The 19,528-nt window shown below is 33.0% G+C and overlaps 1 protein-coding gene across 1 annotated transcript in view; it reads left to right on the forward strand.

The window, feature by feature from the left end:
* The first annotated feature begins 982 nt into the window (after positions 1 to 982).
* LOC128993364 (beta-alanyl-bioamine nonribosomal peptide synthetase ebony) overlaps positions 983 to 19,528 on the forward strand; it is a 60,155-nt gene continuing 41,609 nt past the window's right edge. Inside the window, exon 1 of the mRNA XM_054417219.1 lies at positions 983 to 1,069. The gene's annotated coding sequence lies outside the window, so the exon portion shown is untranslated. The remainder of the gene's footprint in view (positions 1,070 to 19,528) is intronic.

Consider the following 19,528-nt stretch of genomic DNA (forward strand, 5'->3'; position numbering starts at 1 on the left):
AAGGTAAATTTACCATCAACAGCAAAGTTTAAGTATTATAGCGTAAAGTGTAGGTTATACAAGGTAAATTTACCATCAAACAGCAAAGTTTAAGTCTTATAACATAAAGTGTACGTTATACAAGGTAAATTTACCATCAAACAGCAAAGTTTAAGTCTTATAGCGTAAAGTGTACGTTATACAAGGTAAATTTACCATCAAACAGCAAAGTTTAAGTCTTATAACATTAGGTATACATTATACACATTCAATTTACCACCAAACAGCAACGTTTAAGTCTTATAACATAAAGTGTACGTTATACAAGGTAAATTTACCATCAAACAGCAAAGTTTAAGTCTTATAACATAAAGTGTACGTTATACAAGGTAAATATACCATCAAACAGCAAAGTTTAGGTCTTATAGTGTAAAGTGTACGTTATACAGGGTAAATATACCACCAAACAGCAAAGTTTAGGTCTTATAGTGTAAAGTGTACGTTATACAAGGTAAATTTATCATCAAACAGCAAAGTTTAAGTCTTATAACATAAGGTGTACTTTATACACCTTACATTTACCATCAAACAGCAAAGTTTAAGTCTTATAGCGTAAAGTGTACGTTATACAAGGTAAATTTTCCATCAAACAGCAAAGTTTAAGTTTTATACATAAGGTGTACGTTATACAGCTTAAATTTACCATCAAACAGCAAAGATTAAGTTTTATACTTAAGGTGTACGTTATACACCCTTAATTTACTGTCAAACAGCAAAGTATAAGTCTTATAGCATAAAGTGTACTTTATACACCTTAAATTTACCACCAAACAGCAAAGTTTAAGTTTTAAACATAAGGTGTACGTTATACACCCTTAATTTACCATCAAACAACAAAGTTTAAGTATAGCGTTAAGTATACGTCATACAGCGTATAGCGTATTGTTTCGTACCAGCTGGAGGGGAGTGCATATACACCCGCGCGGAGGGCCTTCCATTGCCTCTCTCACAACTCCTTCAGTCAAAACCGTGTTTGTGTCTAGTGTGGGTCCTTTCTCCCTTGACTACACTGTTTATACTGCCTGTGCAGGTATGTCAGCACATAATACAAATACAAGATAGATATTGTCACTAGCACAACATAGAAATTGTATCATTACCACACTATGTTAAAGAATTCACATAACTTTATAAAATTAAAATGTTGTGTTAATCTAGTTTGTTTGCTGACAGCAATTTCATAGAAATATGAAAAAATTCAAACGTACTGAATAATTTAAACATAATTTAATATTGCTTTATATCTAGTTTTACAGTTTTTAAAATAATATTTAAATGATTACAAATTGTTTAACAAATTCAAGGAAATTATATTGATTTTATTAGATTACAATAGGCTATCCGAGTATTTCAGCTTTAAAAATTAGTAAACTATGGGAAATATTTATAAACATTTACTATTAAATTTTAGATCATTAAGAATTTATCAATAGAATAAAAAGCTCTCTATACTTTGGAAATACAGTAATTAATATTTTTTTTATTATTGATTCAATGCAACTAAGGGAGTTTCAAAAGAAGAAAAAACATGTTCTGAAATTGCTAATACAAATTATAAAATTTGCGAGTTCATTCTAATTTAAACATTTAAACGTTTTCCTTTAAAAGAAGAAAATTATGTTCTGAAATTCATTCAAATATAATAGCATGTAGATTTCAGTTTGTTTACTATTAAAACTAAATTCTATGCTGTCTTTTCTGTAAGTTTGTATGAATGGTGCTATATTGAGAAACAGCTGATATTAGCAACAATACTACACTGATCATCTTCTTCTCTCTCAATCCTGCCTGCATTCGTTATTCACAACTCATACGCCTCATTCGTCTTAAGTTTTTGGGTGAAGTGAGGTTTCGGTGAAACTATTCAAGTGATTTTTCCAGCCCCAGTTTCAGAGTCCACGTTCATTGCAAGATTTTTTTACAGTTGTATTAGTGTACTAAAATTACTAGTATAAATACCGTATGGACGTATTTGACCCTGACATTTCTTTTCCGCCAACAAATAAATTATTATATTTTAATACTACAAACTGTTTAGAAGGAGATTGATAAGGTGCTGTTTTCGAAGCTATAAATTACAACAACACGCATCCCCGAATTTCAAAACTTAACAATTACAATGATTAAGTCACCATTTTTTTGAAAAAGTGTTGGTTAACAAAATATTTCTAATGTATTATTAAGATATTTTAATATAGTTGTTTTATCCATTATTAAAATTTTAATTGACTCCCTTGAGCAATGTATAAACAATAAAATACAAAATTTCAATTATGTACATTGGATGAACACATGCAATAATAGAATACATTTTTTCATTTTAATTTTTTTTTATGAATACATCAACTTGTTGTTTATATAATTTATTAATTCAGTTGTACAATATTTGATCCAATATTTCTTGGAGGAATGAATACTTATCATATATTCACGATAAATATGCTTGATATTAATAATTTTTAGTATCCATGTGAAATTTTATATACGATTTTAAAACAAATTATCTATATATATTCTTAATTTTGTGCATGTTATAAAAATGACAACACTGTTCTAATTTAACGTTTAAATTTTGTTACAACATCAATTCTTACGATAGAATACATACTTTACTGTGCATCTCAAATAACAAATACATAAATAATTATTTATATAAAAATATACATATTTGTCGTTAATTTGATTTCGGCTATAATAAATAGTATGTACAATATTCTTGAAGTCTATACAAAATAAAATGAGTACATAAATTTATCTACCGTCCGATTTCATTAGCCAGAAAACATTAAATTATTCCAAAAAACTCCTGCATATGTGTATTGTTTTGTTTCGTGTAGTGTGGAAACAGTTTAAAGTATATTAAGTCTACGTACTGTCATTTCCTTGTCCAATCTAAGGCAAAAAATGTGTAGAGACACCTAAAAGTACAAATTGCCGTAAATGCTGTAGGCGATTTCGTGATCGATGCATTAGATATTATCGTATTAAATCATTTATATGACCCTGGCCCCATGCAAGGCTAGAACTCGTTTACCTTAAATATATTTAAGGAATATCTGGAAGTATTCATTATTGAAAGTAATTACCCAGAAGTCAAAACACTGTTTATTAAAATACTAAAACATTATAAAGACCTTTAACGAATAAAATACTTAAATCAATCGTAACAAAATAATTTTAAAATCTTGGATGATTATTTAGTTCTCTAGTGCATCATTTAGTAAAAATAACAAAAACCGTACTTCGATTTAAATTGAAAGTAATAGTATCTAAATAGAACCACAAAACTATTTTCCGAAGTCTGCATGTATACTAACGGGACACTCTGAATTCTTATAATACCGCAAACACGTAATATGCCAACCAATAAGTTAGTAAGTATTAGTATACTATATTTTAATTCTGTAGCGATTGGTTGCCAAAATACAGTACGTTTTTTGCTGTTTTTATTCAGTAGAATTAATTATTGTAGAATGTTTTACATATTTGAATTTTGCAAACTGTTTATCTTTCAATCAAAGTTTAGAGTAACTAAATCAATATTCCCATCAAATCACCAAACCTATCTTTATAGATTTACATTATTGGTGAGGTGATAGCAAAAATCACTTTTTAGTTGTGAAACAAGAATTTTATTCAATCGCCACTTTTCACCGGCCAAGTCAGCTAAGTAGTTAAAGAGCTTACCTCAGAATCCAAAGGACTCTGGTTCGGACCTGAAAGTATTCCAAACAAATAAATATTACAACAGCTGTCATTGAACTTAACAATTCAAAAATCTTGTATAAAATAATCAATTTATTCGTCGGTAAATGATTCTTGTCATAGCTTACATTCTACCACCATATTTCACTCATGTTTGCCTTGGATTGTGGTGCAGTTGTGTTGCCAACATTACAAAAACAATGCTACACACCTTCACTTTTAGCTGATAGATCAGGTAACAACCGTGGGCAGAAAACTAATTAAAATCGTGTTTTTTTCAATTTTTTAAAAGTCTTTTAAGACCCCACTCCCGAATTTGATAAAAAAAAACATCAATTTAGATTAGGATTGTTACAGAAAGTAAATAAAAATAAATAAAACACACTAAATCCAATAAACATGGGCAGAGATGTATTTTTGTTGCGCTAACACATCAGCGGTAAACTTTGAGTATTGAATGAATGAGAGGACAGATTTGTTACTGAATAAGATCAGCTGTTTCTAAGATCAGCTGTTTCTAAGATCAGCTGTTTCTAAGATCAGCTGTTTCTAAAATCAACTGTTTCTAAGATCATCCGTTTCTAAGATAAACTGTTTCTAAGATCATCTGGTTTTAAGATCAGGCAGGATAATTTCGTAAAAGTCAAATGGTCATGGGCATCGTACCATTCAAAATGTTTGACTTTTTTAGAATTCAAATGGCAACCTACTGACATAATGGTAGCACATATACACTCATTTTTCCAGCTAAACGTGTAAATTACGTGTTCATATACATATCTTATGGATATACCTTCCCCGCCACATGGATTCCCGTAAAGTTTTTGGCGGTTCCGAGTCGTTAGCGGTTGCTTGGCAACAGACTCGGTTTCCCTCCAGATTTCCTTGCACTTGACCAAGATCCCAGTGTTGATGTCTACACTCTCATTGGGTCAACGACACCAGCTGTTGTGTAACAATCAGCTGATCACGAGATTTGTCTGCAGACTCCCAGGACCTTCGAACTTTCTCCTTCGCTCCGTTGACTCCTGGCGCTTTCCGTCCTGATTTCAGTGTTCTTGAGCTATTTTTCGCCTGAATCAAGGAGTTTCCGTTTCTGCTTTTTTCTGAAAGAATAATCAGTGAATCAAATTTAACCTTTGTCTTTAGGTTATCTATAACCTTTGCATAAGTACAATGGACCAAAAGTCGTTCATAATCAGTATACTATATAAGATGTACAAGAAACACTAGTACACGCTATGTTGATGACTCTATAGTCTGTATAATGGAACCTGTCTAATTGGAAAGTCCTCAGGAATACGAAGGGCCATGGCACCACAATATAGAATACAATTGGTCCGCTTAAGCATAAACATTCTACTCAATTGTACACTTAACCTACATACATTTTATATTACCCATTTTTATGCGCGATAAAATAAAGAATTAATTATTGAAACCTATTTCTACCAATTATAATTCCATGAAGACACAATTGAGAAAAGTGTGTAGCTATATGATATTTCGAAACTGAACCCAGCTGTCCTTGGTTATTGGGCTTTTTTAAAATGGTCCTGACAAATGAAACAGGACATACAATTCCCATGTTATTCTTACGGAGAATAAGTAGACTAAACTGTTGTAGTTGGCTTGTTTATGGATATATTTGGATCAAACCTGGCGAATCTATTTATTTTATACTAAGCTATTAATATTTTACTAAAAAACACACTTTATTACTCTCCCTGTAGGCAGCAAACCTAGGTACTCGTTAAACCTAATATTTATAGTAGATAATCAAATCAGGCAAATGGAAATTTGCTTAGTCTGCAGGTTTGCTGCGGCGGGGGTATTGTTTATGTATAATGAAGTGAGATGATTTGTGTAGCTTTTTTACTCACTTATATTAGCAGATTTATTAGTAAATGCATACTAAATAGTAACGATCATTTATGAAGAATCCAGTGATCAAGGACGACCGGGTCTAGTATCGAACACGATTACTAGAAAAATCCCGGTATGGATCATAAACATAAACAAAAATGAAGTTGTTGGCCCGAATCCTATACTAATATCATTGAACATATGTTTTGGCAGTTCAATTTAAGCAATGTTAAATAATGTTTATTTTTGGGCCAAAAACGTCATTTGTTTATGTTTATGATCCATACCGATCGAACCATCTAGAAATTACGAATACTTTACGAAAACTAACCGATTTGGAAAGTGTCACATGACAACAATAAAACAAACAGCTAATCCAAATTAAACAGTAAATTTAATTGTATTCAGAGCTGTAATGTTACAAATGCTTGTGTTATTCTTGGGTTTGAAAAGTTACATGAAACTTCTATAACCTTTTGATGGTGAAATGATTTGGGTTTATTTTGGCATGGATAAACAAACTCTCTTTTATATGATCTATCCTCATGGCTCACATCAAGACGGGTGCGCGGCAGTGGTCCGAAAGTCAGTACTCCGAAAGGCACTGGTCCGAAAGAAATTACATGGTCAGGCACTGCTTCGAACGGCATAAGTTCGAAAGGCACTGGTTCGAAAGTCACAACTCCGAAAGTCACTAGTCAGAAACATTTTGTGCATCCAGGCACTGGTCCGAAACAATATGTGCATCCAGGCACTGCTCCGAAAGTTATAACACCGAAAGTCACTAGTCAGAAAAGAATGCAAGGGTCAGGCACTGGTCCGAAAGAATGTGCGTGGTCAGGCACTGCTTCGAAACGTGGTTCCCCCTCGCAGCGAATGGGCGGAGCTATACAGGTGTGGAGTGGGAGCAGCCTCCCGTCCCCCTTACCTCTTGACATGCCCCTACTTTTTGGCGCGGTGACGACAGTGTCGGTTAGTCACTTCTCACTTCACTCAATCACTCTACGTTACCACAAGGACCAGGACCAGGGGCAGTTGACATCGGGGATACTCCCCAGGATATATTTTCCTTAACAATGTTGCTATGTTTTTAGTGAAGGAATTATTCCATAAAAAATTGTGTAACCTTGATAAAATTGTACTGAAGGGTGCGCTCAGTATTTCTCAATACGTAGTTGCTTAACGTCGATGTTCCTATAGCTACCATTGCATTGAACAGCGCCATGAAGAGCGCTTGCAATCCTTTCGAATCTGGGTCATTGCGTCGTCCTTAAACTTTTTAATAAACTAACTGCATATTCTTGTTTTTCTCTAAAAAATATTTGTATATATGTAAAAAGAATTTTAACATTTTTACCAATCTTTAAGCCCAAAATAAGCTGATTACCTACAATAACATTGTCGAAATATATGTCACCAAGATCTTTTAAATCAGTTAACAATTGGGGCTACAAACAGTTAGAACTTAAGCCCCTTACATTTGCACGCGCCAGACAGGTAGAGCGCAGCCTTTAGGTTATTGTAATGAGTTTCTATTAAAGGAACCTTTATAGAACTTAAGTTATATAGCCAATATTATACTAACATAAACATAATTAAATTCCCGTAGATAAAAACCAATCTTAAAGTTGCTATGTGGATTATTCCATATGAATTATTCCATATCACTGAAAATGTGTGTAACCTTTGTAATCACTAGATAAAATTGTACTTAATGTTATTGTAATGCAAATTTGTTATGCAACCTCTATAGAGCTTAAGATATCCAAATACATATCATTAAATGCCCATGCATAAAAATCCAATCATAAATTTGCTATAGTAAGTGAATATATATCTTAAATTTATATTGTTGTAAACAAATCTTACTAATATTATAAATAAATGTGAAAGTTTGTGTGTTTGTTTGTTTGTTTGAAGTTCAATCACGCATTAACTACTTGATTGATTGAGCTGAAATTTGGCATGATGATAGCTCACATACCCGATTAACATATAGGCATATTCTTATCTCAAAAATCCTTTCGGACTCCGCCCCAGTGGCTCTGTAGTTCCCCATGTTAACCTTATGAGTATTCATATTTAAAGGGAATTAAAGATTTTAGTCAGCGGTTTCAACTAAAAAAGTTGGTTCTATGATATGCAAAAGCATTAAAATTTATAAGGTTTACCAACAGGGTGCAGCACTATTATTATTTATATATATACTTTTTTATGAAAACAGCTAATTTTTACCAAGTAGCAACAAAAAACTGTGAACGAAAAGCTTGAGTATAAATGCAATAAGCATTTTATATTTATATGCCGACCCCGTACGAAGGATGGGTACTCTGCAAGTATATAATATATTTGCAATTAGTATCCTATAGTAATATTTTAAGTTAATTTTGCTGAATACACGACCTATGATTTATTATTACAATCTAAACAGAAAAAGGTGACACAACTGGATGTTTTTAAAAGTTTCCTAAATTTTGTTTTCTTAATCTCTTTATTGACGTCTGTGTCTTTAGTTCTAAGGGTTTGCCCCGTAGTACCATCACAAAAATAATATATTAACACATAACAACATGTTTAATCTCCGAATAAAAATCCCACAACATAAAATCGGTAGAAGGTTTACTAATTGAAAAAAATAGTTCTGTTCTAAAATAAAATCACTATAAATTATTATAAAATCAAACTGTCATATAACCTAACCAAACTTGCTGATAAAGGAAAAATCGAATGAAGGTTTTTCTAATAGAAAAATCTAATAAAAATTTCTGTCAATAAAATAAAATTATAAATGCCTTAAATTCCAACAAAAGATGTACAGTCAAGAAGTATTCTAAGCTAAATCTTTGATAAAAAGTTATAGACTACAGCGTGAACCAAACTGGCAATCAAAAGATTATCAGGCAGGATATTGCGACAGGATATGCAAGATATCCCATAGTAGTCCTATGGTCAACCTGGGATATCCCAGGATATCCGCAGGGATGCGTAATGTTCCCGCCCGGGGATGCTCTATCGATACTCCCAAAAGATTATAGTGCTGCAACCTGTTGGTAAACCTTATAACTTTTTAATGCTATTGCATGTCATAGAACAAACTTATTAGTTAAGTGGCAAAGTAGTAATAGTCCAGTCAAATCGTCGTGGAAATCTACCTCACGTTACAAAAAATAACTGTTACGAGTTTTTTTCTTAACTTTATTTTTTTTTGGGGGCGCTGAATCCGAATCTGAAGAGATCCAACACTCTCTTCAAGCTACTTACTACTGATCCAGGCAGTGCTGCTACCTTTGGGTGTTTCAGGGAACTACGTCCAATCTCGGGGTAACGTAGTACAATCACCGCTGCTCTTTTGTTATTCATCAGATTGAAATATTTGAATGCCAATTGCGTTCGCTACGGTGTCGCATCGGCACACATTTCACCTGCATGTCCCTTAGTAGATTTATGCTTTTGATTCGGCTGTAGATAATTATTAAAAGAAATTATTAGGAGAACTGTTCCCGGTTGGGTATCGTAAATGCAAATGCAATTATCTGCTTGCAATATTAAGTGGGCAAGCATTTTAATCCATTCCAAAGTCAATGCTACATCTGTGCAGGATCATAAGTCAAGTGTTAAATATAGGGGTCGGACTTACGGGAAGTATAAGTGAGGCAACGATGGCGTCATAGTTTAGTTCAAAATTCCTCCGTGAACAGTGTTGTAGTAGAGCGTAATTTTTACTTCACTATTAGTTAATTATAAAATTGAGAAAAATTATAAAATTAATCTTACAATTTTTCTATTATTAAATTAAACTGTCATAACTTAACCAACATAACCAAACGTGCTAATTATGAAAAAATCTAATAAAGGTTTACTAATCTAAAAATTAGTTTTGTTCATAAAATAAAATTATAAACGCCTAAAAATCAATTTTATAATTTTTTAATTATGAAATTAAACTGTCATAACTTAACCAACCCAACCAAACTTACTGATATGAAAACTACTTTTGATAAAAAAGTTGGTGTTGCCACCGGGATTCGAACCCGGAACCTGCAGATTTACAGCCCGACATGCTATCCACTACACCACCGAGGCCGATGGAAGAATTTCGTATCGTTGCTATAATGGTGTTCCCATTACCACGTATTCCCGTATTAAAAATACTGGCGGACAGTACGAAAATGTACAATAGATTACGATTAATGACAATACTGTCGGTATGGCACTTAAATGCCACCTACAAGTCCACCCAACACTTCCAAGAGGGTCGTTGCATTACCACGTAAATAAAGTCCATTTGTTATTGGTGGGATTTGAACCCGTGCTATAAGACTCCGGAGCCCCAGGTCTTACCATTAGACCATCTCGCTCCCCAGTAGATATCTAACAAAAAATTTTAGTAAAATGTTATCCTGGATGTTTTTCTTAACTAAAAAAATTACAAGCGTAATTTATTATCAAAGGCTTCTTTGAAATCAAGAGTTATAAAACTAAACCATACTGTCACAAACCTAATGCAATTTATAAGGTTTTGCATGTACTACATGAAACACTAGTCTACATTTTTACCTGGTTATATATTACAATTTAACTTACAATTTAATTGACAGTTCGTATATCTGTAGGTCACAAGTTGACGTACTATACCTTGTTTATGTTTAACTGTAGCTCTAGTTAGCGCCTATAATCGACGATAGTGTAAATAGCTTACTGCTGGCAGGAAAATGATGTTTCTGTACAGTAATTAGTGACCGATAGTACAAAGAAATAATATCATGTGGATCACGTTCCCTTTTTATATATGGTGTATTACATGCACTTGTTTTCAGATAGCGTCCATAATCAACGGCAGTACAAATAAGGGGTTTATGAAGAAATCAAACATATTCCCGTATTAAAATTACTGGCGGACAGAACGACAATGTACTATATATTATAATTAATTACTATTCTGTTGGTATGACACTTAAATGGCTGGACAAGTCAACCCAACACTTCGACTTTCTAGATGGTGGCGTGTTGTCGGGGTAGCATCTTGACGACAGCCCCTTACTGTTAAAAGAGTGTCAAATTTTGTTCTATCTTCTCAGATTTCTAATTATAATTCACTTAATTAATTTACTTTACGCGTTTACTTTAACATTCGAATTTTGTTATTGTTTGAGGATTTACAACTATTTATGTTTTACATATGTTAAGGGAGTTGATTTTGATTGAATAAGCCTACCTACATTTTAAAATGTAATTTGATGTGTTTCCTTCATATTCTTGTAGCAGTAGCAATCGCTTTACTCATTGAAACTAGCATCCAATTAAGTTTCATTTGAGGAATCAAAGTAGCCTATAATGAATTAAACTTGTAATATTTATTTTGGCATTTGGTTAGGTATTATGTTATGGTGTCTCTCATTTGCTATCTTATGTTTCCAGTTATTCGTCTTTAAAAGTAATTAAACGTAGGCGACCAACCGAAATAAAAAGACTTATTCATCATCAATATTTATTCATACTGTGTTGTATAATCTAATTCCTACGGGAATAAATGAAATGCTAAGTTCCTTCCTATAGGTAACGTAACTGTAAGTTTTCTTTTTAAACGGGCGCACTAAACAATAACGTATCGTTATCTTAAAAAACAAACGAACGAGATCTAATAAATAGTAATTAATATACCAACACTAGGATATAATTTTAGCAAGTTTCCCAAAAGAGAATAAGTTATTACCGTAGCATTCTAATAATAGGATATTGCTAACCTTAGGTAAGTTGGTGTTTTTGGATAGGCCACATTGATTTCAATTAAGAAGCTAAAAAAATAATAGCAATGTTAACTTCGCATATCAGACGGAATGAGCTATACAACTGGCATAATTAAATTTAGATGGATAGGAAAACTAACAGTACCTAATTAAAATAAGGGGGATGTTTACGAAAAAATCGACTTACTTGTTATTATTGTGTCTAAACATGTAAAATATCATTTATTTCCACATAGCTTTCTGCATTTAAGTATATTTTTTTCAAAATTACTTTAAAACTGTTGCCTAACTATAGGTAAATTGAAATTTACTATTTATTTTTCCAGAAAACATAGGAGATTTTTGAAAGGATAAATATATACTGAAGAAGATTAAAGGATTAGTTTGGCTTACATAGGATTTTTTAACTTTTAATAATTGGTCTGCAAATAGGTATAATTAATTACATAACATCATTAAACAACTAATCTATTCCTATCAGTGTTTAAAGGAGACTCGGGATTGGAAGAAATCGCTCCGATGTTTCGTTCCGATTTCAATTCCGCTGTCCCGATTCCAGACACGACACAAGGAGTTATATTCGGACCTCGGCTGTATTCGTTATGGTTCGGAAGCGCTCGGGATGGCGCGGTGGTGCTGGGTTATTCCTCCAGAGAAAGTCTCGTCAATGACCGTGGCATTCTGACTCCGCCCACCACTGACACACCCCTCCTTCCCCTACAACGGGTCTCCGCCTTCGGTTCTTGCGCCTCCCTCAACCAATGTTAGAGCCCAGGCGTTACTCCGAAAGGCAGTGGTCAGAAAAGAATGCATTGCTAAGGCACTGGTTCGAAACAATCTGCACGCTCAGGCACTGCTCCGAAAGACAGTGGTCCGAGAGGCAGTGGTTCGAAAATAATACAAAGATGAGGCACTGGTCAGAAAGATTTAGCATGGTCAGGCACTGCTCCGAAAGGCAGTACTCAGAAAGGCAGTAGTCCGAAAATGATTTTCGAACCAGTGCCTTTCGGAGCACTGCCTTTCGGACCACTGCATGGATCTCCATCAAGACGATTTAAGGTGGTGCTTATTTCTGTTCGGTTTGTGTATAGAACGTTTTGTTCTTAAATAATTTCTTGTTTCATCCGGTTAAACCAATTAAAAATGTGTTAACAACACTCACACACACAATACATTATACAATGTATTTGTAAACTGTTTCTTGTCTGGTGATACAGTTAGGGAAATTAACAAATTATAAACTGTACCCTAAGAAACAGAGAGAAACATTTCAACATCAACAATGCTTTTATAACTCAGCAACATCAAACGTTTTAAGTCAAAAGTTTTAGTCATCATAGATTAAGTTGTAATTATAGAATAGCAATCGAAACAAAAACGCTACGTCTAAAATTCACTCAAAATAATTATCACATTTAAGGAATCATGTAATTAAAAGTGCACTTGAAAATCTAAGTAGAATTTAAATTTACTACCTCAAAGACTTGAACCTAATTTAATCTTAACTGTTATTGCTCGAGCTCCATCTAGTAGTTTAGCATAACTCGGACTTGTTCGGGCATTTCAAGTTTTTACCTGTTCAAGTTTTTCTCCATCCATTACAGAATCAGCAGAACAGCTGATTCGAGATTGTTGCTTTTATGTGCAGTACCAAGATTGCATTAATATTAATGTTAATGTCAGAATGCTATCGGTCAACCAGCTGTTAATGCAGTTACATAAACGTTGTATAACTTCAATCCTAACGTTATACTTTGTTTACAGCACAAAATTAAATACAAATAAATTTTATTTAAAATGAGAATCTAACAATATACAAAAGTCACTGATTGAAGTACAGAAAATGGGTACATAATATTTAGGGTTTCTATAGCTTATAATTTAAACTATCTTACCAATTTTATAAATCTGAAAGTTTGTGAGTTTGTGTGTGTGTTTGTGTGTGTGTTGCTCAATCACGCATAAACTACTGGACGGATTGGGCTGAAATTTAACATTTTGATAGCTCACATTCCCGATTAAAATTTAAGCATATTCTTATCTCAAAAATCCTTTCGGGCTCCACCCCAATGGCTCTGTAGTTCCCCTTGTTAACCTTATGAGTATTCATATTTAGAGGGAATTAAAGAATTTAGTCAGCTGTTTCAACTTTACAAGTTGGTTCTATAATATGCAATAGCATTAAAAAGTTGTGAGGTTTCCCAACAGGGTGCAGCACTATTATTATTTTGTTTTTGCATATATGACAACTGTCAAATAGTTAGTTGTAAAGTGTTAGGTAAAGTGTTAAGTGTTAGTTTAAAGTTAGTTAGTTTTATAAGATTAAAAGTTAGATAAAACTGAAATAAGTTGAGAGTTTGGTTCACAGTTTTTGTATTTTTATAGTAACAATTATAAGTTCAAAACAATAACAAATGAATTATAGCCAGCTGGCATTTAATATATTAATTCAATCCATGCCTTTGGCACAACAACAGCTCATTTGAACTAAACAACGCAAAGCTTGAGTATAACTGCAAAACATTTTCTACTTATATGCCAACCCCGTACGAAGGACGGGTGCTCTGCTAGTTTAGAATAAAAATTAAAACAAAGTCTTCTTAAAATATTTGCTGCTAAATTGTAAACACTATGCACAAGTCATTGAAATTTTGAAAATCTTAATTTAAATCTCATACTTACCATTTATCATTACCTAAAATAAATTGTCTACCCCATTGTAACATTACTTAATAAATTGTATAACCACCAATGCTGGTACAAATTTTAATCTGTTTTAATTTAATTTCTAAATAAACAAAAATGTTATTAAAACAATCGAATTTTAACAATATTTACAGAGTTTTTAAGCACACTTACGTCAAGGCAGGGATGACAGTTATTAAAATTGTATTTTATGTTTTTCTTTTACAAAATTGAACCATGTTATTCGTCAAATACATCCGACGAAGTGAATAACCTCAATTATCGTTTAAAATACGAATATTATAACATAAACGGTTTATAAACATAAACAAATTATGTCACCGACCTGAAAGTAAAATTGTTTTGTGAATATTTAAAAGGAACTGTCAAAAAACATCCAAACCAGCTGTTTACAGCTATTTCGGACCAGTGACGTAATTTGTTTATGTTTATGATCCATACCGTTTCAGTTATAATATTCATTGTTTGAACAAACTTTATATATATTAATACGAGAGGTCGTCCAGTGGTCGAAACTCGACCAAAAATACGTAATGTACTCACTTATCTATTTTCACCCCACACAGTAAATAAAACATGTGATTTGAGTTTCTTCCATTTGTTTTGGTTTTCTGTTTATATTTCGTTGTTATTTTCGTTACCAGCATGGCAACGCATAAGATCCATGTTAATATTTTCAAATTTTTAAACTCATTTTTTGTGCTTATCTTTGAGCCTATTTAAATTTATAAAGGGATTCTGCACACCTACAGGAAAATAGTTTTCTAACGGTATGCGTAGATTTTCCCTACGATGAACACGAGCTGAGAAAAAAGGTTTTAAAGAAACATGCTTGCCTATTAATATATAGATAGATAATCGATGTCTTAATGTAAGATTGCCGCATTCTATTCAAGTAATCAGGATCCAGACTTGGCAACAAGGCTATGGCACACACTGTAGTGCGTGAGCTGTGTGTTGATCAATTATGTAAAACTACCCGACCACGACAAAACTTAACATGTAACTTCGACCTCAAGTTAAAGTGTAGTTTCATTTTGTGTTAAATAGTGTCAACGATATTTAAAAGCTGTCACCAAGATTTCTGTTTAAACCGTTATTTTTATGCAAAAACAAGGAAGTAAAATAAGATTATGTTGGAGGTTCTATCAATATGAAATGTTTAGCAAATAATTATAATATTCTTAAGACACAAATGTAATTCACACATAAAATATGTATAATAATTGCAATATATACTTGACATTTAGACTTAGAATATCCGTTAGCTTGTCAAACCCTTCATAGGTATGCGGTGGAAGTAACTATGATGTCTATGGGGAAAAATCACAAAAGCTGCAATCACTTTTGAATCTTAATTACTACAGCAATTGGGGTTGTACACTTTTGTTTGGAGTTGAAAGGAATATAACATAGTATATTTGAAACAAAATCTGTAGAGCAGTGTTCTCAGAAATCTGATTTTCCCGTTATTTTATGGAAAATCACATAAGTTGCTGTAACTTTTGAACTGTTATTTTACAGCAATGGAGGAAGTTTTTAATAAGTAAAAGGTCTGTAAATTAAACAATTTTAATAAAAATCGTTTGGGCCGTTTTCGTGCAAATCCGAATCTCCCCCTTTTTATTGGGTTATATGGGAAAATTACAATTGAAAATCAAAATTTTGAGGAAATTTACAAAAAGCCTGGAGGTACCATTGATTAGTACACTCGCATACCAAATTTCATCAAAATCGGACCACAGTTGTGGTCTGAAGCTATGTACACATCCAATCACACATACATCACTTCGAAAACAACTTTTTTGGGTTCAAGTGGGCCAAAAATATCCACCTAAAAATAAAATTAGATTTTTTTAAACTATATTTTACTTTCCCTATATACTATGTTTAGGAGAGGAAGTAAAAAGTAGTCGATTTTCATACATTGAGTAAATATTAAATATTACAATCCCATCTCTCAACCCATTAATATAATAAAGGGGGGGTAATATCCCTCTCTATCGTCATTCTTCTTCCTCTCTTCAACAATGACTCTCGACTGTCGGGAACAATCGGTAATTCAGAACTTAAGCACTATCCTCGGCTTTACGATAAATTCAAGGCTCTTGACAACTCCTTAAGTTCTTCCTTTCACTTGCAAGGTGGCATTCCAGGGCATTAAAAGTAACACCACAGTAATCTGACAATTCCTTTGTTCTTGTAAACATAATAAATGAAGAAATACAAGATGATTGTGTAAAAGAGTGTTTAACGAGTAAAAACTCAACTCAATAGGAAATACATCAGAAATGTAAATTAAATTGTTTTAAAAGTAACATGTTTTTAAATAGCACATGTGTAGATTTATTCGTAAAAATTGTGATATAATCAAATCTAAAAGAACGGTGGGTTAACAAAATGAGTGCAATGTTATCATCGCTGATCTCTTTCTGAATAAGATTAAAACAGTGTAAAAATTGGCCAAAATTAAAAAAAATACCAATTAAGACGTGATTTATATGAGGTGCATGTGCAATTAAGTGCAATCATGTAATTCAGTGTAACGCATTATTACACTGACGCCAGTTCGCATTAACTAAAAAAAAATGTGTACCAGTATTGTGTTTCTTTATATGGTAATTGGTAACAATATGAAAGATCAAATAGCAGACAAATAATCGTTCTATTTCGTAGTAATATTTTTAGTTAAGTGACAATAAATTTCCAACAAAACTAAACTTACCCTTCATATACCTTTATAAATATAAATCTTCAAGTGCCAGTCGATAAACATCCATAAAGAAGACCGCTCTAAAGGGGGATATTGATAATCAATAATGATCAGTCCCTAATTTTATCTTCTACAACTCCTTTTACATGGTTCAAAGAAGGACATGTTCATTAACAGCAATTAAAGTTAACTGCAATATATTGCTATCGACAATCTTAGTCTGAAATCTCTATGACCGTCAGGTGCACTAGTTGATCTTGCCACCAGCAAAACATATGTTCATGTAGGTAGATTTAGGTAGGTTTAGGTGTTCAATCCGTGAGGTCGATGCAGGACTCAATTCCATTGAAATTATACAACTAGAGGTAGAACTGAATGAGGGAATTGCGAGACGTTGGCCGCCATTTTTACTAAGGGTACAAAAAATTTTGTTTTGTCTGTACATTATACGATTTACTTAGTACATTTGAACCGGGGGATTATACAGAAATCATAAATCTTTATCTTACTAATATTATAAATGTGAAAGTTTGTGTGTTTGTTTGTTTGTTTGTTTGTTTGTTTGAAGTTCAATCACGCATTAACTACTGGACGGATTTGGCTGAAATTTGGCATAATGATAGCTCATATTCCCGATTAACATATAGGCATATTCTTTTCTCAAAAATCCTTTCGGGCTCCGCCCCAGTGGCTCTGTAGTTCCCCATGTTAACCTTATAAGTATTCATATTTAAAGGGAATTGAAGAATTTAGTCAGCTGTTTCAACTAAAAAGTTGGTTCTATATTTGCAAAAGCATTAAAAAGTTAAAAGATTTACCAACAGGGTGAAGCACTATATATTTTTTTGCATTTATGAAAACAGCTAATTTGAACTAGGCAGCAACAAATAAATGTGATACGCAATGAGAACTAACTGTCAAAGGAGGATTGTTTACTGTTATGTTTATGTTTTTTCATAAATAATTTGTGATATTTTGCGAATTTTTGATAATTTTTTTTTATTGTTTAGGTGAAGTGAAGTGGTAGAACATTATGGCTATGGTAGATTTGTAATACTATAGAAAACTGTAAATTTAAAAAAGTAAATTTTATTAAACTGTATTCTCCCTCATTGCAAACGCAGAGCTTGAGTATAGCTGCAATAAGAATTATACTTATATGCCAAACCCGTACGAAGGACGGGTACTCTGCTAGTATATCATAAATCATAGCTAATTCCCAATTCCCCTAGTTGGTACCAACCTAACAAAATTACAGCGTCTCGATTTTTTTAGCTGAATTTCAGTGTCAGTGCCAACTCCTATTGTTTACTATATGACAACTTATACTAATAGACATCATAAAATTGTAGAATATTTTGATGGTTACTTAATTCGTGTTAAGCCTAAAGGGCATATAATGGTGATTGAATGTTAATTAATATTTCTAGGGCAAATTTCGTAATTTAATTTTCAATAGTTTTTACTCCATGTGCTCTTTAAATCATTGGTTTTAATTACAAAGTACAAGTAATGTTTTACAATCATTTTATTAGGTTAAAATACTTTAAAATCTGGTGAAAGGACAATAAAATAGATAGTGAACGTGAAAACACACTCTACCCATTATAGCTGACAGAAATTTCAATCTTTGTCTTTCGCTGAACCATAATCACAAACCTACCTAGAAGAATGTTTAATATACACAAGTAGCAAAAAGCTCAGCAATGATGTACTGGCTACTGTAATTATCACGCTACAGGTTTAAATCATGCAAAATACTTCGACTTTATTCACACTCCAATTTCCTACTATCAATGCAATGTTTTGAAACTACAGAAAATCCATAACAACTTCCTTTCCATCTGTGTGGCCCAAGGCCAGACTCATTAACCCAATTAATCACACCAGAACCAGTTAAATTCCTACAATTGAAGAGTACCGGTAAGTTTTATAGCTTCTTGTTTTCCTGTGGCCTTGATACGTCTGGTCCTACCCCAATCGTTTCTAAGTTTGCTGTGGTCGTCTATTATCCAGTACTATCTCGAATGTTTCGAAATTTCTCTCCATTCTTCTACCGTATGGTCCTACCCCAACTGCTTCTAAATTTTGCTGTAGCCTTCGACAGTCTGATCTTAGCCCAAATTGGTCTACATTTTGTTGTACTCATCAGTCTGATCCTATCCCTCCCAACGACTGATCCTACTTCCATTTTTTCTATGGCCTTCCACCGTCTGGTCCCACCTCCCACCCCACGTGCTTTTAAATTTTCTTGTAGCCTTCTGTCATTTTTTCCTATCTCAAGTGCTTCTAAATTTTCCCTTACTCTTCTACCATCTGGTCCTACTCCAGTTTATTCTAAATTTCTCCACCCTTCAACCATCTGAAGCTTACTCAAATGCTTCTAAATTTCCTTCTAAATTGCCTTCGACAATCAAGGTCATACCTCAACTGGCTATAAATCTTATACGAATGTGTCCAACATTTCTACATCATTCTACAGTTGGGTCCCACACCTACGTCCTACCCACGGTTGTTTTCTTTGTGTTTATTATATGGCTTTCCACCATCTTATCCTTACCCAACTTGTTATAGCTTTGCTGTATTATTCATTTTACCATCCAGTCATACTCTAACTGCTTCCAAATTTTCCTATGCCTTCGACATGTTGATCTTTCTAAATGTGTCTAGTGTTCCAGTAGCTTTCTCCCGTCTTGTCCAAACCCGACTGCTTCTAAATATTCCTGTAATATTCGACATTCTGATTTTTCCC

The sequence above is a fragment of the Macrosteles quadrilineatus genome, unplaced genomic scaffold (genome assembly GCF_028750875.1).
Source record: "Macrosteles quadrilineatus isolate MER2022 unplaced genomic scaffold, UCM_ALF_1.0 Scaffold_1__1_contigs__length_201487025, whole genome shotgun sequence".
Taxonomy (NCBI): domain Eukaryota; kingdom Metazoa; phylum Arthropoda; class Insecta; order Hemiptera; family Cicadellidae; genus Macrosteles; species Macrosteles quadrilineatus.